Consider the following 22,144-nt stretch of genomic DNA (forward strand, 5'->3'; position numbering starts at 1 on the left):
TTGGAGAGGCAGGGCTACATCAGTTTCTGCTGTCTGTACAGGAAGTTTTCCCAGTACTTCAAAGAATATTCCAAGCCCGTACATCGACCTGTTCAACCCACATCGCAAACAAGTTGATTTACACAATTCTGTGTCAACACAGCCTCCCGATACCATCTGCAGATAAAGAGCGAATATGAAAGGAGCCTGCCAGGCCATGTTACCCAGCTTGGCTGGGCTTCCTTACTGTCTGCCACTCTGTTGGTGGTGCAAGTACCAGGTGCTGCATTGTTTCTGTGCTCGGTATTGATAGTAACAGTGCGATGACAGTGATAAGACAGCAGGATGTGGAGGTAAGGACAGTGCCGCACAATTGAAGTCACACAGACAATCCTGATTAAATTACAAGGTATAATAAGTGAATCACAACTTGCAGCAACCTGGAAAACGAAACCTTCATGATTATGTTCCATATCTGGATCTTGTGCGATGATCTGGAACAATATTTATTTTAGCGGACATGTGTAAGTGCAGTGAGCGACGTCTCATCTTCAGATGGAGCTGGAAGGTTAGAACAGTCTAGAACAGTAAGACTGAGGTAAAAAGAGCTCTAATCAAAAGCTGTTCTCAGACATGGAATATGTAACTTTGCTTCTTCATCAGTTTGTTAACGTGACAGTTCTGTCTTTCAGACATGGGTCACTTTTCTCTTAATGTTCCTCCCAGCTTCATCAAGATATACCCACAAAATTGATGTTGATAGATACTGTACAATATTAGTCATTCACATGAGATTAGCAAGTAATACATAATGGCACAATAATGAACAAAGGACTAAATCTAAATTAACATCAATCATATTAACCTGTTCCAATAACTAACTGCCTAGCGTATTCATGATTTCCCTAATCACTGACAATTCTGTTCATGTGTGATGATAATCTTAAAAATTTAAAATATCATGGCAGCTGTAATGGAGCTCAGTCATTGTCTGATGCTGCAGGTATTTAATAAACTCTTTTATAGTGTCTGTATTTAATCGTAATAAACTTTTATCTTAATGAATATTTTAGTTGATAGAAGACTTACATATTTACAATTGTAGAGCAAATTGAATGTTTTGTGATGTCACGAAATGTAGGAAAAGTCGTTCTCAAATCACTTCAAAAAACTCAGTACCGTTGCTTGTGCATGCCTTTCAGTGACTGCTACAGGGTGCAGTTCAGACTTGTGCTGTGTTGAAAAAGATACTAAATGTTACTAGGTCTAACTTAGTAAGATCGCCGTCACGACTTCTACATAAGTGAGCATGGTGCACATTCAGACATGAAGCCAACACATTTAGTTACTGTCAGATTACTGAAAAGGAGTGAGCATAACATTTTTATTGGTCGTCATCGACACAAACGAAATGAGGGCAGGCTAAGCAGTCATGTGTAATATATTACAGAAGAGTTCTGTGTTTCATAAAAGGACAATTGTTTTCAAAATATGAAGGAAGTCTCCCTGAACGTTTTAGTTTTTTTTTCCTGAGTGATTTGAAAAATGCTTCAACTCTGCCAAGTATGAAGGTAATGCTATTGTAGCGTTGCATGACAAACATCTTTAAATGTGCAGCCCTATTCTGCAGAGAGTACAAACATAAGGCTTCTCAGCTGGCATTATTACAGAGGGACAGCGATCTACTGCAGGGTGTACAAGTCCGTTACCAAAAGAGTACTATAATATCAAATGAAAACACTGAACTGCTTTTTATGTGATGTTTGCCCCGAGTCCACCTCTACTCTGTGAAGAGCTGCATGCATGGAGGTGGCCACCAGAAAAACAGACACCAACAGCTGTATGAATCTTCCGCTTTTACTGCCAGCAGAAACACTTGCTGCTCAATCCCAGGAACAAATGACTTTATGGCAGCCTTTTAGTGAATTCACAAGCCAGAGCTCCCACATCAGCCTGAAAGGAAAAACACTACAGAGTGGTTACAAGAGCCAGAGCTAGGAATACCGGGTTGTGGGAATGTTCAGCAACCCAGACGATATTTTCCAATACGGAGCGCATAAAAATTCCAGTTGGCACAGTCACACAGAACAGCGCAGTTGTGCTGTGGTACCTCGTCAACTTCCAGCAACACTTCATAAATTTCAAGATCAGTTAAATTAAAGTCACCAGTCACTTAAACAAAAGTAGGACTTTATTGCCAGTGGTTCCCCAGCACCAACATGTCACAACATTCTGACAGATATTACAGCACAAGTTTCCTATTGCCTTTTCTGGGCTCATCCTCTCTCTGATTTTTTTTTTTTTTCCCCTCTCTGGATGTCGGTAGCTTGTGGAAAATAGGGGGGGTTGTTTCTGTGCTACAGCCCTCTGCAGCTCAACTGGTACAGCCCAGCACTGACACTGCACCATTTAAGGATTTGATTCCCATTGGGACCACCCATACTATAAATGGATCCACCCAAATGGATAAACGCATCCACTTGTTGTCCATTTTTTAAGAGCCTTGAAGCAAAAGTTTAATGGGTGACAATAGTGATGACATTTAGCTGGATTTAGAGGGAATATCAGATCCCAAGGTTGAGATTAGACAGATTAAAGGTAAAGAGAGCTGGAACATCAACAGAAAAAAGAACATGGAAGAAGAACAAAACGGGTGAGGAAAGGGAGGAGAAGGGGAAGAGATAAAGGAAAAGAAATAACAGAGAGGGAGGCGGATGGGAAGATAGGCTAGGAAGTGGTGAGAGAAGAAGGGAGGAGCAGCAAAGAGAGGAAAGAAAATAAAAGATTACAGAGGAGTGGCAGGAGGGACATTTCAGAAAAGATGTTGGTGATGGTAAAACTACACTTTCTGTATACACACATGCTAAGGTAAACCATTCACACGCACATACACCCCCCAAACAACCAGAGTGCCATTTACTCTACACATGACCCAAGTCTTTTCTATTCAACGTTAGGATGTGTTCATCTGCAGGCTCCCTGTGGCAATAGATGTCATGATGGAGGTAACCCAAGATCCTTTTCATGAGCTGGAGACCTGCCCAGCTTGGTGTGCTTACGCTGATGCCGACAGGAAGGACCTGAAGCTATGGCAAGCATGCAGGTGACAAAGCCAGGCAGAAAAACCAGGCCAGAACTACCCAGATCCAATGTAGGAAACTCAAGTGAAAATTAAGTGTTTATGTAATTTACTTTGCCCTTAAGTATTTATGTGGTACACCCTCTTGACACCAATTTTGGGACGAATGATGGCACCAAAACAAGAAGTAGCACCTTGTAGCATGGAAGAAACGGCTATAGTTAACCGAAAGAACATTGTAGCCTAATTTAGATATTTTTGGTTCTCAATGGGGCCGGCTTTGAAATTTTAGCTTGTCACACACGTTTCAAGCCTCAAGCTACCTTCACATCCTACAAAACATTTTGACCCGTCCTGCGCAATGCTGCCTGAAATCTTTACAGTGTTTTACTTGTATCTATGATATTATATTATGAAAAAAAGTTAATAAGAGAAGCCAGTCAGCACAAGGTCAAGTATCTCAGTAGAGTATCTCAGATTCTGCATTTGCAATAAAAATGGAGGGAATAACCAGGGCTATACATAAATCAAAGTCTACCAAGTGTAGAGTAATTACAAGACACAACAGGATTTGTTAAAATTTCCAGCCTGCTGTGTTGTTACCCTGCTTTGTGTACGATTACGCAGCTAAGAAGAAAGTGTAGTGTTTCACCTCACGGAATGAGATTTGCTTGAGGGATTCCTGACTGATGATTGAAATTTTATTTAGAAGGGTTGGCTCAAAGAAAAATCAATTCATTTAAGAACTAGAGGTCTTATCTTCCATTATTAAGAATGGATTCACAAATTATTATGCTAATAGAAAAAAGCAGAACTCAAACACCAAGGTTCAGCGCACACATACTGGAATGATCTTACATTTTATCTTCAAAAAAGGCAAGTGTTTTAAGACACATTTTTATTTTTTCATTTAATAATCTTTCCAAGATACAGGTTCAGTATTTTGTAAAGAAGCCCATCACAGACTACACCAGCACTGACAACTGAGACCGCCACAGTGTACATGTTAACTCGCTTGATTGGGTGAAAATTTTCTTCAATTCAGCCCTAATGTTAACACTAGGGAACTTTCACCAACCGTGTTCAGGTAAAGAAAAAAATATTAAAATATCATCCATGATCTGTTTCAAAATACCTGTGTCAGCATGGTGTTTCTGCTAACGTTATCGCAAAAGTTTTTCTACACAGCTTGAGACATTCACAACAACAGTAAAGTACTCCACTTGTTTCCTTTTACTACAACAGTACACACACATCAACTTCGGCTTTTATAGAAAATACTGAAACGGTGACGTTGGTCGGAAACACTTTCCCGCTTGAACTGCATCATTTTAATAAGAAAACTATAAATTGATGCAGTTAACTTCATCCGCTTCATCAAATCCAGCTAAACTGTCAGCTATGTGTCATCTGCACATCAGTGACAAAGGACAGGAAGCTTAAGTCTGGTATGAAGTGAACTGAATTGACAGTGAAAATACAGTGCCCCCATTTGTTTTTTTTCCAGATTTAAAAGTAATTTTAGATTCAGATTTGATTTCAGGACACCACGTATCAGAATTAAATCGTGAGCCTGCCAAGGATTCCCACCCCTAACATTTGGAGCTCCAAATATGTCCTGTTTTGTTTTTGTGGTAGATTCCCAGAGAGGACATAAACTATGACAGATAGCACAAAATGTTGATAAATTTGTTTTAAACGGTCATTACATAACCCAAGCTCTTTCTTTTTGTGTGTCTACACACACACACACAGGGATAACTTCATAGCAAAGCAAAATCCAAAAATACAGCAGAAGAAAGAAGAAGAGAAAATCTTTGGTGTGTTATGTCATGCAAAAAGGTGAAAACGTGACTCCTTGCTAATACCACAACACTGCAACCAAGTTTTCTAGAGCAGGTGGTGGCCCATCTTGTTACAAAAGAATAATGGGCAGGCTGTGAAGTTAACGGACACTGAAATCTGGAGAAAACCACTAAATTACCACGTTCTGCTCCCAAAATAAATGGAGGGGACTGAAGTGCTACGCTATATATACACTTCCCCCTCTGCTGCAGCCATGCACAACAGACACTTTCTAGGCCACAACCAGTCACTGTTACTGCAAAAAAAGACTAGCTTGGCTACTAATTATAACCTCCAGAAGAAAGGTGTCGGTGCTGGGACTTGTAACCAAAAGCATCTTGAAAAATATGCATCTGGCAACAGCTGGGCGTGTTAGGACGCGCTGCCTGTTCAGAGCAGGAGGAGGGCGTACATGTGACCACTGACAAAAAAAATGAATTGTATTTCCAAGTGAAGATACAGTGGTAAGGTTAGGTTACAAAGCTGAGAGAGGTAGAGATCTAATCAGGGCAGGGCTTTCCAAGTTGTTATCATAGAGAGACTACCTATGTTTATATTACAAACATAGAAGATAAGCACGGAGGATGCTCTGTCTTCTACATTTAAAAAAAAAAAAAAAAAAAAAAAGGCTGATAGTAAAACAGGGTTATAACCTCCTTAAAGCACAGTTTTCATAACAAACTAGCAAGGCACACCATCCCTATATTGTGAGTTCATTCAGTTAACTGGCAAACCAATTAAAGGATCCATCCAAGAGTTAACCAGGCAGGGAAACTCAAGTCCTATCCATTTAGGACTTATCCATGAGCTCAGGTCCAACACTGTAAGCTGAGAGAACAAACAGCGGCCGTGCAATAGCGGGCAGACACCTAGATAACAGTTACGAGGCTAATGACCTAACTGATAAGCAGATTGAGTCGGCGTGGGAGGCTGCAGGGGGGACGGGCCCTTGTTTTGACGAGGACGTGAGACATCTAGGTGATCGCAAACACAGACTCTCTCAACAGGTTGATAAACCGCAGGCAGCAGTTTGTCTGCTTCCGTAGAAGTGTGCCGGGAGTAATGTAGAGTAGGATCAGGCCTGCTTTGCTACTGCACTATCACCAGACTCACTGAGTGCTCAGTTTGAGAGTCTTTCTGATGGAGAAAAAGGGGAAACTGAACGATTTACTTAAAAATATAATATTAATCTATGCTGTCCACAGAAATAGATTGTGTTGCATGAACAAAATATAAAAAAAACAATGTGTAAATAAAACAATACCACTTTAGAATCACATGCAAATAAAACAAACACTTGAAAATAAAAAGGATGAAAGTGGCACCTAGGACTGGATGGCTGACTAAGATCTGCAAACACCTTTGTGGACTGATTGTCCAATCACAGCTTAGTAGCACGACTGTCAACATGTTGAATCAGGGTGTTTGAGGCTGTACTAAAGTGTATATACTTGTGTATGCACAAAGACTTTTATCTTTAACCTTTTCAAAAGCAAAAACACAGTGGCAAAAGTGCAAAGCATGGATTAAATATTTTGCATAGATGCTGTGACATAAGATGCAGTTGGTAGCACAGTCAGCTAACTTGTTTACAGCCGTGATGCTAATGTAGCATTGCCTCTTTTAAAAAAAAGTAACCTATGACATGTGGTTTTTAAGTCCACCAGCAAATAGCATGTTCTTATCTGTACAGAAATAAAAACATTTTTATTTAAATGGAACAGGAAGCTATCCATCTAGGAAAATACCCAGAATAATGTAGACAAGGCCTTAGTCTGTCTTCTGTAGGCTAAACATCAAAACATCATTTGAATCATGAACCACAAATGCAGACTTTTTGGGACATTTCGCCTAAGTCTTAGTCTCTCATCATGTATATATGAGGTTTTTAATCAACTTACGAATCTAACTGTAATGACCCGTGACAAAATATGCTAGCAAGAGCTGCAGTTCCAGTCATCAAAAATCAGGAAGTCTGCTTTTAACAGCATCTGTGTGAAATCAAGAACCCATTGTTCCAAAAAAACTTGACGAATATAGCAACAGTCAATAAGGGTCCAAGGCTTAGGAGGCGCTTTACTGCTAAATGCTGTCATCTGCTAAAGTCACACTTAATTCTGCAACAATATTAGGAGAAAAAAACCTCATTGTACTCATAAATGAATTTCTTTTTGTGTTATGGGCGCTTCCCACTCTGGATAATAATTGCCCGAGTTAAGCCATTTACTGGCCCTGGGAATATCTTTATAATAATAAATGGAAATGCCTCATTTATGAAATTTCCTTATCAGAGGAGGACTGAGTCTGGAGGGGAGCAGATTTGCACAAATAAGGTTTTCTGAAAAACAGATGGGAACCCAACAGAGTAATTAAGACTAAGCATCTCGCTACAGGGGCTAAAGAACCTAGCATACTAAAAGCAATTATTAACGAATATCAGTAAATTAAGTGTTTTGGACAGAAAACTGCAGCAAAACCTAATTATATGTAACCCCAGGTTAAGTCTTACAGATACTGAAGTATGAATAAATGCTGCTGTTTGTGAATGAAAGATAGTGGAGCTATGAAGGAAGGAAGAAGCAGCAGAAACAATACGTATAACTCATGAAGGGAAGTGCTATGCAGATTAAAGATAGTAGCAGTGTCCGAAAGCTCTGTGATATAAATGATGCATGTTTCCTTTATGACATTTTATTGTATAAAAAGAAGGTCTAACTGATTTCCAGTCAAAACCACTGAACCTGCTATAATAAAATACATGTGATCAATGAACAGGAAGGGAAGTAACTATGGCACTTATTAGTCTTGTTTCAAATGCCTAAGGGGGAAAAACAATTGGATTTGGGGGTGATGAAATTTACTCATCAGCAGCATGTCAGATTGTTGTGTCTGTATCATGACCTTCAGCAGAGGGAGGAAACAGTGTGAGGCCGCTCTCTATATATAGAGGTGAACAACAGACACGACTCAGTGGAAAACAATTGAGATGACAATCAGAGCGACCACAGGATTTCCACCAGAGACTTCTCAGGAGAGAGACACAGGATGGGGACAGCCGGGGACAGTGGGATGTGGGTTAGTCAAACCACATATAAAATTTGCGGAAATATATAGAGGAGTTTTTAAACATTCACTTACAGTTGCACAGGTCTAGCTGTGCACATTACCAGTCACAAACTCACTCTTACACACTTACCCACAGCCCACAACACCCCTTTCAGAACAGATACCACAAAAACCGCTAAATCACCGTCTGAATGTAACAACGCCGAGGAGGAAACATGCTCATGAGTGAATGTGTAACCAGATTGCCAGGCGCTGCATAGAGACTTCATTTTATCGCTGAGAATCTACCCAGACAACACAGTGATTCAAACCTCAGCTGAAGCACTGAGGGATGATCAGATCAGTTGCACGTGAGACCCACCGGCGTGAATGACTGCCATTCAGGTGGAAGACGGATGAACGGTGCTGACAAACTGCTCGCCTATCTGACATTATTCGAGTCATGCGTCTCCGCTATAAAGACAGGGAGGTCAGAACAGTGAGTACAAGAGACTCGCACGCATAAAGCAATGCAGATATATAGACAGGCCTAAAAATAGGCCAGGTCATTGTCAAATTCGCTACCGCACCACAAGCCAAGGTCAATGCTCCATCGGTGTCAGCTGCAGCAAGCAGCACCGAGGCAGAGGAACACAGAGTATGACAGATAGACAAAATGACTTCAACTGATATCTCCTTCAGCAAATCTAAGTCAACTTTGTGGACTCCCCTAATCTATTTCAGCTATTTCAATTTGTCCCTATCGCTCGCCGTCTCATACTCTTTCCCTAATTTCTCAGATTTCCCCTTTCATTATCCAGTTAGGAAGATGGAGCAGTAATGCCACAAAATGCAGGATTGAATGTGTCCAGAGCGATCTGTTTTAGCACACATGTCGCTTTTACTCTGTGAGAACTTGTTTTGACATCTGAATCATGTCTGAATGACTGTCTAGCCAGACGTTAAAAGGTGTAAGTGCATCTATCTTTCCACATATGTAATCTCCTCCCCAGTGGAACGACATCAGTAAGAGTCCTATGGAAATACCTGCTGACAGCGTCCATCTTTTGTGATTATGGCAGCTGAAGTAATATTAAAATAGGCTGTTGTTCTCCCTGTTAGAATAACAGAAACAGGCAGCGCCAGTAATTTAACAAATACCATAATGCAGAAGGTACACTAAGCTGATGTAGTTTCTAATCCCTGATCAGTGCAACCACTGAAAGATATGTGGGTGGGAGAGCATTAATGTCTGGGAGAGGGCGCAGGGTGAATAAGAGGCTATGAAAAGTAAACTCATCTTATAGTTTATAAGTGTAGTTAATCAATGTGCTGATATTAGATCACAGAAAACTGTCATCAAGCTAACAAAAGCAGTTTTTCTATTGTTTTTGACAGTCACCCAACAGCTTCTGGTGTATCTGGCTAAAGTAGGGATTACTGTGGTTTGCATGCACCATAGAAAACTCACATTTGTGATCTGGTTGTGTATGTGTGGAAACAAAAGCTTATTCAACTGCATTTGGAAAGATACTGCACATTGTACACTTAAAAGAAAGTATCAATTCAAAAACAGATACATTAAAAATTACATGTCTAATTAGTTTAATTTGTCAATATGAGGCCATAGTGTTTAAAAACTCTGCATGTCTGTATCTGCTTTAAAACCTGCATCAATGCAACACAACAGATAACAAGTGGGGACAAAATTTTGCACTCGCCCTCATTTTCAGGGTACACTGAGATTCAAAAGAGCCTGCTGCTTGTGTAACCTGTAGGCTGCTGCAGCACTGTTGGAACGGTCTCGCTAAACAGCTAATTTAGCCACTGCAGACAGTGTGCAGTCCTTATTTAGCCTGAACAATTTTAAAAGGGCAAATACCGATCCTTTTCATTTGGCATGAAGCTCCCTTTGCAAACATGACAGCATGAGATAGAGGATCAAAGCGTGTCTGTAGATGCAGCAGAAGTGCTTTATTAGGGATGCAGCTCAGCTCTGCTGTCAGGACGCTGTCGGCTGGACTGACTACGCTGTCTGATCGACTCAAGTCTCTGCACATGTGCCTCATTTGCACAAGCTGACGAAAAAGCATACGCATGCAAACGTCGCATAAAAAGCGATAAGTATGTACACGTCCATGCACGATGCACGATACTGTTGATGCATGCCCTGCACGGAGACACAGGCCAGCCTAGTCTGCTCTGTCACTAGGCAAAGCTGGGATGCAGCAGTCTGGGAGGGAGCGAGGGAGGGGGGAGAGGAGCTGAGAGAGGCAGGAAGGGGAGGGGGAGGACAGGAGGAGAGAGCAAACAGAGGGAAATAAAGGAGGGCAAGAGACAGAATAGAGGAGAGGAAAAGAGAGGGAGGATATCGAGGCAGAGAGAATGAGATAAGCTGTAAGGGGTGTGCAGCGCTGGAGTGCATAAGACTGAGTGAATGGATGACAAACTGACAGACTGACACCCAGCTAAACAATGAAAGCAGGAGCAACACCAAGAGCTGACAGACAGACAGCCGGAGAGGGCGAGCGATCGGGGCGGGTGGCGCTGCCGGACAAAGAGCCAGATCTGGCCTCATCCAAACAGCTGCTGTTCTCCCTAACATTGCACCTCAGCTCCAAATTCCACAGGCAGCCCGGCTATGGAGGGGGGGGCTGGAGCCTGAGTCAGCGCTTTTTACACACTGAGCTGAGCCTGAGCTTTAAAGCAGCCAGGGGATGCGCTGGATGCAGCACGTGCAGGACGACATAAAGCAGCTACAGCCAGAGGTTTGGACCTCTTCCTGGCATTTTTACTTTTATTTTCTTTTTTATAAATACGGGAAGGAAAAGAGGAGGAGATATGAGATTGAGAAATCTACAGCAGTAGTAAGAGCAGAACATCTGGTAGAAATGAAACTCATCCAAAAAGGAAGAAATCCAAAATATAAGGTTATATTTTACAATTTTAAGGGGCCTTGTCTGACATTTTATGGCCTTACTTCAACACATGGTTCCAGCATCGAAACCATAAACTAGCTGTCGACCGATATGTTTTTTTTCCAGGGGTGATACCGATACTGATTATCAGTAATCAAAGAGACCGATAACAGATATTTGGAAGTCGTAAACCTGTGAAGTAAAACTGAAAATCCTGAAGTTGTAGTTTAGAAGAACTCAAACATCAATAGAATAATAAAGGCATTTTGACAAAGTTATGTTTGACAAATATAGTAATTAGACTTTTCAATATTTATCTCTCAGTATTGTTAGGTTACAAATAATGGAGTGTAACCAATCAGATAGTGCTGTGAGTGGCAAACTGCTCAAGACTGCAGAGTGGTGACGACAGACTGAGAGAGGTGGCTGCATCAGGGGGCATTTGGAAATACATTTATTTCAGTGAGAATCTGCAAGTAAAAAGAATCTTTTACGATGCTTTTTCTGACTTTGCACTCTCATTCTTTTTTTATTTATTGGTTATTTTTGCATCGCACCAGAGTTAGACGCTAATCTGTTGTCACTGGGCAGGAACACAAAAGGACTCTAATTTCACAACATACAACAACACAAAAAATAACAGTCCATCAGTGAGAGATAATAAATAGAATCAGTAAATACAACAAATGTAAGGCAATCATTGGTGTTGACAGTTTGGTGCTGACTTCAGCCAAATCTTGAGGCTGGTTTTAATCTCTGCAAAGCCTTTTGAGTCTAACATTTGAGGGGGATGGATTTCTGGTCCTTCACTGCTTTAATAAGAAGGCAGATTGACCAAAAGCTGTCTTGCTGCACTGTGGTAACCAATCACCTCTTGTAAACGCTCTAGGCCTACTTGCGCTGCCGGAGTAAGACAGGCTAAGACAAGGGGATGAATGATTACGAACAATATTAAACATCAAGCTGAATCTCAGAGAAAGAGAAAACTGTCAAAACTGAGGAAATTGTAGTTATTGGGATATTGCAGTGATAGTGATCTCTTGGCTTTTTATCCAATACTTCAGCACAAGGTATCTGATCCATGAACTTTGGATTCAGCCAACTCGTGAATTGCTTTCTAGCATGTAAAACCTGCAACACAATTTTCTACAAGAAATTATGCAGCAAAAGTGAAGCAGTATTATTATGCAAAGATCAAACGAGACAGCAAGTGATAGATTTAAGTGAAAGAGGCACAGCTGTTGCAGTAAGCGAACAGCAACAGGCCCATTAATAAAACATATCAGAAGCATTGAACTTGGATGACTAACTGCTTGGAATCTCATCTAAAATAAGTGCGAACCAGGCCAAAACTAAAGCTTATGGGAAATTACATTCAAACACGACAAAAAAAAAACCCCATCAAAAACAGAAAACAGACCAAAAGTAGGAACAGATTCTTAATGGAAAGTCAAAGTCAAAAAGCATAAAACAAACATAATTTCCCCGCTAACATGCCCAGCGAGTACAAGCCTAAAGCAGAGACAAGCAGAGGTGAATTGGATTTCTTGGCATCTCCCCCCACACTACCACAGATGGGATTTTGTGCCAAAGCGCCTGGCTCTCTCTCTGCCTGTCAGAGAAACATCCTGTGACAGAAAAGAATGGCGAGGAAAAAAGGAAACTGGAGGAGAAGCCAAGGAAGATCATATGCCTCAGTTTTCTCCCATGTTATTTATGAACTAGTGCCCCGAGTGAGGCTCCTGGGGTTGTGAGAGCAGCTAATAGGTTGTAACCTGCAGTCAGAGACACTGGAGGTCGGACAGTCGGCACACAGCCACGCCGATTGATTTATATGAGTAAAAATACTGGGCTGGACTTGCATAATAATATTAAATTTAACGATTTTCAGAAATCTGTCTCCTCTTTGCGGGACAAAGAACATTAATCCTTTTTTGAAATACTACATAAATAATATAACAGTGTGTATGTGCAGTTTGAATTGAGACCTAATAGAAACTGTGTGGAAGCCAAATTGTGTCTATGGCCACTTCCCAAAAGTCTTAGATCCTAATCCCTCGATTTTACAGTGGTTAAACATGAAGTTTTCTCCAGACTTGGAATGCTGCACATTTTATTAAGCTTCTTTCCACATCAGAAGTGTATCACAATGCAGAAAGAAAGAATGAAATATTACACTACTGGGGAGAATGTGTGGTGCTGTATAAGTACATACAACAAAATCAGCTGTAAAAGACATTACGTTAAAGAATGTATCATCATTGAGCGGCTTTGGGATACAATGGACATTAAGATCAAGAAGCTAAAGTTTCAAAGGAAAATCCCTTTAATCTTCTCTTGTACTCGACGCATGGATTACATACGGTTTTATGAATGATGAGCAAGAGACATGTCTTTGTTGGACAGCTTTCACCATCATTTCAAAATTGCTTACATCTTTCTCAGTGAGGCCAGCGTACACGCACTCCTTCACTGACACACACGCCAAAGTTCAGTGAGTATGGGAAGGGACGAAACTATGCAAGCGAGCGCCTTCGCCAGCTGGCCGTGGGACCATTTTCAGCTGAAACGGGTGGAGGGGGTGAGCAAGCTTTCCCAAATTCACCCTCTGACAACATAAAAAAAAAAAATCTTGTGAGAAAACAATGTTACTCTGTTGTCTGTGGCATTGATGAGTGTGTCACTGGTGTAGACTTAGCTCTGGCAAAAGGAAGACTTGCTAATTGCTCCTATGTGCTCAAGAGCCATTACAGAGAGAGCAGACCAATATTTTTCCTCCAGCATGTACAGAGCGACACACTTAGAAATAATCAAAGGCATTAGAAGGAACACTAACGCCTCTTGTAATTTCTGAAAAATCAAACTTATCTTACATGCTAATGCCAACAAGTTAAACTGGGTAGCAATTACTTGAGTAAAGCACTGGTTACAGTTTTAGCAATACGAGTACTGTGCACTAAATATAAGCCATGACGATTCCTAACAAGCTGGAAATTCTGACATATGTTCTGCTTTTGCAAGTATATAGCAGAGTACGGTTCACATCTATTCAACAGAGGAGGACTTTTTTTTCCCCAAAAAAACTGCAGTAGGGAAAGAAGCATCACAGCGAGCCAAAAGCAGCTTCATTTTCATTTGGTCTGTAAACACCGGCTGAAATGATGGACGGACAGCTGAGCGGAGAGGTCAGCCAAAGCCAGCTAACAGGCACTGCAGGGGAGGGAGTGAGGTAGGAAAAGAAAAGAAGAATGTAAAGAGATGGGGAGGATGAGGAGAAGCCAAGGTGAAGAAAAAGACAGGATGGGGGAGGAGAGGCCATTTGCAGTCAGATCCCGAGGGGTGCTCGGCGGCGGGCTAATGACCTGCGCTGCCGTCTGTCCTCTGGGAGACGAAGAAAAGGAAGCCAACCCTTCCCCTGCCACTTTCTGATGACACACCACAATTAGCAGCAGGCATTTCTCTGCCTACAAAGCGCCCAGACAGATTGACTAAGTGTTTTTAAAGGCCATCTGTGCATATCCTGATGCGGAAAATGCCATGAGCAATTTCACATGCGATATCAGAGTAAAGGTCCAGGTAATCCTCAGCGTGGTCGGAGCCGTCTTATCTACCTTAGATAAACTGTGCACACTTGGAGCATCAGACAATTAATTTAACACAACTCAACAACATTAGATCTTGAAAGTTATGATTAAAAAGCCTGGAATTGTAAATCCAAATCCAAAACAGCAGACTAATGTTTGCTCGTCTTCGCATCACTGCAGGAAATTGTCAATCCACCGTGTTATAAATAACCACTCATTGAAAGACTACATTTTACAAGAAATTATAAAACATGTCAGGCATTCTTGCTCAGATCTTAAGTCCTAATAATCAGTATCCTCTCAGTTTGCTCAGACTGTAGTTTCCCTTGTTAGGCTTTAAAGGATAAATTAAAGGAATAGTTCAAACTTTTGGGAAATTCCCCCTCTTTGTTCTTTAAAGAGGACAAAACATGACTGCTGTATAAGTTTGACAGTGTCATCAAACATAAACCTACAGTCAACAGCTAACTTCAGCAAAAAGACAAGAAGATCCCAGTCTGTCCAAAAACATCCACCTGATAGCACCAGTAAAGCTCACCATGGTTACATCCACACCAATATGTTCTCATGTTAAAATGCACGACTTCTGCTGCCTCTGTGGCTAGCATCCAAAACGTCATGTTGCAATTACTTTGACAGGAATTGCGATGAGTCACAATTTTAGCGAGGACACTTATTTTTCATGTGATTCATTCATGTGATGAGATTTTTCCTGTGGTCTATACTAGACAAGCATATTCTATTTAGTCGGGAGAACATGATTTGTAGACCTGGATGTCCGTAGCATCACAGTGCTTCATTTACAAACATATGATGACGCACATTTGACCTTTATCAATGAAATGCAGCTCCTGCAATGTGGATTAGTGTACTTGGACATCTTGAAATCACAAGTAATTGTTAAGCCAAAGTACACAACACTACAGAGCCCCTAAAACTGGAAATGCTACTAACCCTGTTTTACTTTGAGGCTGCGTTTCAGTCATGACAAGAAGAAATTGAGACTTATGGAAACAATGGCACAGACACCCTTATTTGCTTTTCGATGGTGCCTCAAGTGTCATTGCCAGTCATTCTCTGATGCACCACACTGATGCCACGTGACCGTTTTCCACAAGAAAACAAAGACACCAGCCTTGACGACCAGTGTTAAATTCAAAATACAAAACAAATTCCAGGCGTTGCTGACCTTGCTGTCTACACTAGTTGTGCAGTTAAGGTTATCCCTGATTTTACTTTTTGCCATTGCTTCATCCGAAATATTTCAAACAACTAAACAACAAACCCTTTTTCACATCTACACTGGCACCCGGATGTCCAGAGTATCTGAATAGTGATGCGATTGTACAAAAATAGCACTGAAATGCTCACCTGAATGGAGAATGCTTCATTTTAAATGCCTTTTTGAAATAATATTGTGGACACATGTTAATTAATGTTAGGCAATAGTGCAGAAATGCAATGTTGTTTTACTTGGTTTTTACCTCCATCTCAGGTCAGAGCTAGCCTAGCTGTTTCCCCTTTTTTTTTTTAGTTTTTCTGCTAAGCTCAGCTGCTGGTCGTCATTTATTCTAGACACATGAGAGTGGTATTGATCTGAACATAACCGAAGAGTATATTCTAAAGGGTGCCCATGGTTCAGGTGCTTAAATGATCTCATCTCTTTCCTCTTCTTCCAGGTTTGTTTGAAATGCTGCAGGGTTCATTTAGACTTAAGAGTAAATGAATTGTGGAGGAGGAAAAAGAACATAATAAAGTGTAAGTGGCTGCTGGACTTCCCCCTCTGGGACACTAAACTCTGGTGTGAAGTAGCGGACACCAGGAGAGGGGAGGATACATGGGCCCCTCTGCTATGTCTGATTGTTTGTGAGTGCTCTCAGGACAATAGAAAAAGCTGTGTGTGCGTGTGTGAAAAAAGTGACTGAAAGAGCTTATGAGCGTTCAAGTGAGCAAACAGGCATCTGCTGTTATGTGTACTGGTGTGAAAAGGGAATCCACTGGCAAAGGAAATAAACAGTGTGGCCTTGCGCCTTCCCAACAACACCAAGATGTTGGACATGAGTGAGCCACAGAGTACACAATGACACAATGCGATACAGCTGTCCCACTTCCTCGTATGACATCATGTACCCGCTGGGTCCAGACTATCTCACTGAGTCCTTGTGGTTCCTTCCTGTTCTCGGTGCCCGACGCAGCCACCGGACAGTCCGAAAGGAAACGGCAGGACGGCCAGAGAGGTAACAAGGATGTCCTGATAGAGGCCAGCTGATGCAATGTTTTATTGTCTGATGCCAATATTGACATACGGGACTTTTAATACACAGATTATGGATTCTTCTGCTGACTTGACACAAATGGCCAGTGATGCAAACACGCATTTTTGAGTTTTGATTTATAAAATGTGTCAAATCTTTTACACCCGATTACCTGAAATTACTATATTCAGCAATTATTTCAGTTACTTCATTCCTTTATGGATCTATTCCGATCTAAAAGCTCCTAGTCCTGATTATGTCCTATCTACAATAAAATACTGCTTCACCATCGACTCTGCTTTTATTATCCGCCATTGGCTGGTAAAAATAAAAGCACTTAAGTACATTTCTCATCTGCTTTGTCTTTGCCGGAACAGACCACACTGCTACAACAGAGCTGGCAAAGCAGCCTGAAAGCAGTTCAACCATCTGAATTCCACAATTCAAGGTGAAAGATATGCTATCTTAAAAAAAAAATGTATTTATCAAACCAGAAAGTGCAAAAACTGAAAGAATTGTTGGATAATCTCACAGTATTTGGACTAATCATGCATGACAAGCAGCTCCATTGGGAAAATTAACCTAATCTGTGCTTAAAATTGATATATTAACGATATTTCTTCAAAATTACATGTAATTGAGAATCCATGTTTGGCTCAGCGCTGACCAACAGCCACATGATAAAAATTCTATCACCGTTCGACTGAACATTACATACATTTCAGAAATTAAATAAATGAAGCATGGCTCAAAAATGGTATACAGAGGAGCAAGTTGTCAGCAGGTTGCTGGAAGATCCATGCAGCATGGTGAAACCTCTTTCTAGTGTTGATGTGTATAGTCATTTGGGGAACTCCTAATTTTGTGCATGTTGAGTCCACTTTTTTGAAAGTTTATTAAAATAAATAGTCGAATTCCTATTCTTGATATATGGCATTATGACTATATCATACTGCGCAAAATACATTTTTAATTCCCTCTACTTCTAGCCATGATTGTTCTATTTCCATAGAGATGCAAGACTTTGCATTGTCATGGAAAATGAGCCCACAGTGACTCAAAATGTGGCAGGAGTACAAAAAAAAAAACACAGAAAGAGTTCAGAGGATGAACCTAATTTAACACATATGCATAACTGCAATGGTGGTATAGACCAAGGATATAAAGGGAGAGGCTTAAAGTGTTGCTCACAAAGCTGTTTGTTTTTGGTGGGGTGGATTGGCCTCCGAAAAGAATTCAAAACCATGTGACACAAAAATTCTCTTTTGGAACCATTGCAACTCAAATTGTTCTAGTGGCAGTTCCTCTGGTCTGTTCAATAACGGGAATAACAGGGAGGAACTCCAGGCTGTGCACTGTGAGATAGCGTAGTTAGGCAAAACCACAATAATAAGTGAGTGTGTGTGTGTGTGTCTCCACTATGAGTAGTGTGTGAGGCATGCTGCCAATGAAAGCCTTGCAGGGTGGAGCACACATCAGCTGCAGCCGAACAGCTGGTCACTGCGGGCTAACATTGAGTCTGAGCTGAGAAAAGGTCAGGCAGCCTCCCCCATGTTTGCCAACTGTGGCCTGGCATGGCTGCCCGTTTTCATCCCCCTGCCCAGTGATTCACTTCTCAAAACCAGGAAAGGGAATCGGAATTAAACAAAAAGCAGGCAATGATGGCACAGACATCAACATCGCGGCTGGGTTTACACAGAAATTTTAACACCAACCCACACAAGCCACGGATCAATGTGAAACTAAAAGAATTACATTCTAACTAATTCATTACTCACCGCCTGACTAAGAACTGCATGTTCTTAGCTAAAAGGGGGTAAAAAATATTCAAATTTCCTTAATTTAAGACAATTTAATTTGCTGAAAATACAGATCGGGAGGATGAGTGACAGGTTTAGATTAAATTTCACAAGCCAAGTTTAAGAGAATAAATACAAGTGCAGGCCTGAGCTAGTGAAATTGTTAGACACAGTAAACGCTGCGGTATATGTGAGGAGTCAGGATACAGCGTACTTTCCCGTGTTCATTTCCCCTGTGGCTGCAGGTCATGTAGGGGTCTCTATTTCAGCTGAAATGAGGTCACCAAACAAGAAGAAAAGTAAACCCAATACAAATGTTTGTCTTCTTCTCTGGCACATATACATTCTCAGGAAGAAAAGGGAACATTACTGCACCTTTGTCACGGCTGTGCTGCGGTAGCAAAAAGGTACACAGGCGCAGTTTTCTGTGGAGTACAGCCTCACTGCGGCTGACAAAGGCAGATCACTGACAAGTTGAAGAGGTCTTAGGTTTCAAGGGGCCCATCTTGAACCATTTTGTCTGTATGCAGGATTAAACTGTGTTTTGAGTGTGTGTTACTGCTAACTTTCTGATCCAATCTGTTGCTTATAAGCTACAATCACTCATGCATTTACTGGCTATTTTGGAAATGTATGAATAGGTAGCTATAATGGTACTATATCCCTTCTTCAGTTAACATTTAGCTAGTAAATGTTCAAATACTGCAGAGAACATGCTGCATGTGTAACAGGTGAGCTTTTTCCTTTGACCCTGTGGCTGTGTGTTCTGCCAAGAAAAAAAAAGAAAACATGGGAGTGGTGAAGTTCCAAAAACTTCTGAGGACAAGACAAGACTTGACCTCAGTTCTGCTATATTTTTGTTGATGGCTTTGCCACAAAAGGTGTGGTCTGCTAACTTGTGGAAGTGCATTACCACAGTGCTAAAACCACGCCACAGCAAAGTCATTTCATCCATCCATTATCTATACACCGCCTAATCCTCACTAGGGTCGTGGGGGGGCTGGAGTCTATCCTAGCTGACTTAGGGCGAAGGCAGGGGACACCCTGGACAGGTCGCCAGTCCATCGCAGGGCTACACTTAGCGACAGACAACCAAGCACACTCACATTCACACCTACGGACAATTTAGAATCACCAAGTAACCTCAACATGTTGTTGGACTGTGTGGGAAGAAGCGGGAGAACCCGGAGAGAACCCACGCTGCATGAGGAGAACATGCAAACTCCACGCAGAAAGATTCCGGTGCCTCCACAGGGACGCGAACCGGCAAAAGTCATTTCATACTTTCCAAAAAAAATAAAAATCTCTGTTATTGTTTGCTGTTGCTTCTGTAACAGTCTGTGAAATGTCACTGAATGTTGGTTTTTGACTACTGATGAAACACATAAATGAATTTTTACAAAACCGGTGACTGCATCACAATATAAATCATAGGAAAAGACCCTTTAAGAGACTCTGCTTATGTTGGTCATATTTTTGGTCCTGTGCTGTTCTTTGAGTACTTCTTAAAAGATCATAATAAGTTAAATTTTACTCATCGACGTTGTCCATTATGTCATCGTGCTGGAGCATACTGTAACACACGGTGCCTCTGAGCCATGAACTTCTATGAACAAAGTTAACATTTTCTTTTTTACATAATGACAGAGCAGTTGATACAATCATGCAATTAGGAGCTTAAATCACCAACTATTAACTTTTTTGTGCAAAAAATGACACAAAGTTGAGAAATATGAGAATTTGCTGCTTACACTATTGTGAGTCACCTGGGGTTTGATGATGTTACTTTGTCATCGCTAAAATTATCATGAGAATTTTTTTCAGCATTTTGTGGGCATAGCTGCCTGCTCCTCATCTGCATAAAGTTGAAGTTCAGGCTAATTTATGCAGATCGAGACCATTCCCGCAGACTTGCCACTTCTGGAAACACTCGAAAAACTTCTAAACTAACCATTGTTGATTGAAAATGAAGACAGGTTCAGCAACTGCATGGCCTATTTCTCACCTCACATTTCGGTGAACTGCATTCATAATACTAGACAAGCTGGCATGTTGGTTTGATTTGAAATCCCAAAGCAAGACAGCCTGCGAGAAGAGCATTCATCCTATCAGGAGCAGCAAGAGTTTATGCAGTTGTAGGAGGGCGTAGCCTGTGTTGGTTTCTGGTTTCAGGGAAGGAGAACACCTGTCAATCATCTGCCCAATAAAGCATCCACTGCTGGGAAACGTTGTGGACCTTTGAATCCAAAAACGCCCATGTGGACATGTACGATTGCTACTCCTGTCTTACACCTTTAAGTGTGTGTATAGCAGATGTCTGTACCAGTATGATAAAAAGCAGAAAAGTGATTGATCATGACCATCTGTTTGGATTTCCCCAGCTGTTAATTACAGAGGAAACCTGCTCTTACTGAATTAATGTACACAAAGTCTCCTAAAGCCAAAAGTTGGTAGAGTTCTACAAAATAAAACTTTAGGCTGCAGAGCACAGGGAAGTACATGCATTCAATCAATGACATTATTGTTTAAGGAGTCACTTCATCACTTTGTACGTGATACGCACATTTGATCTTGTTGCAGGCCCTTTTCGTATTGTTATCTTGAATAAAAATACAGCACACTCTTTTGTAGAAGACATCTTTTAATGTCAGCACAGTGTCCCAAAGGGCTCTGGCGTCAGGGATCCATGATAAGTATAATCAATTCACTTGGTTTAAGCGAACTCTGCAGGTCAATTAAACATATTGATATTAACTGCAGAAGTCTCAGGGATTCAATCCTAATCCCTCTGCAGCCTTAACACACAATAACAATGGGCAACATGCGACGTCTGCACAGTTATGACAGCTTGGACACATCTGCACGTCGTGTGTTGTGTCTGGCCAAGCTCAGTCAAAGAGTTTCTAGTGTCAACACAGGGAAATGTCAGGATGAAGTCACCACTTGGCACCCAAGTACCTCTCCTTAAAGGCCAGGGCAGCACACTGGCATTGTTGCAAGACCAGTTAGATGCAGCAGATTAGCTGAGAAAGTGGCCAAAAAATGGTGTCCTAAAGGAACTAATACATGTGTAGTGGATAGAAACGGTCAGATGCAGCTCTGGCATGGGCAGGAAAGCACCTCTTTACACCCACGCACACACAAAAATCACCAAATCCAGCCACTTCCAGCCAGCATAGCTCCATTTTTAGTACAAAATAGGTTGTCCAGATGGTGGCTGGTGGGATAGACCAACTTAACAGCCACAGCCAAAATTTACCACCATTTGACTGATTTAACCACCATCCTGTCTGTTTTTCACACTGCCACTCACTGACAGGCCAAACTGCTGCCTGTTTAAATAAAGTCAGACAAAAAGATACCACAAATGTGCCAACTTAGCAGCACTTTCCTCCCATTACATCTTTGTTTCGTGCTGGCCTTATGTATTATTAATTCGTCTTGAACTATGTTTCTGCCTGTGAGGGCAACAACTTGCTCCTGCTCTGCTGCACTTCTTTCAGGGCTTTAAAAGACAAGCAGGCCAGCCAGGCATGCTCCGGCAGCTAGCTGGGCCTCTGCGCTAGATAAAAAAGGTGAGTTGTTCACATTCCTGCTTCATGCACAAACCAAACCCCGATGTCACACACATACACACACA

At 41.3% G+C, this 22,144-nt stretch overlaps 1 protein-coding gene across 4 annotated transcripts in view; it reads right to left on the bottom strand.

The window, feature by feature from the left end:
- Nucleotides 1-22,144, bottom strand: part of cdc42bpab (CDC42 binding protein kinase alpha (DMPK-like) b) — a 97,354-nt gene that overhangs the window by 73,039 nt on the left and 2,171 nt on the right. The window lies entirely within an intron of this gene.

The sequence above is a fragment of the Stegastes partitus genome, unplaced genomic scaffold, assembly GCF_000690725.1.
Source record: "Stegastes partitus isolate 25-593 unplaced genomic scaffold, Stegastes_partitus-1.0.2 Scaffold2355, whole genome shotgun sequence".
Lineage (NCBI taxonomy): Eukaryota > Metazoa > Chordata > Actinopteri > Pomacentridae > Stegastes > Stegastes partitus.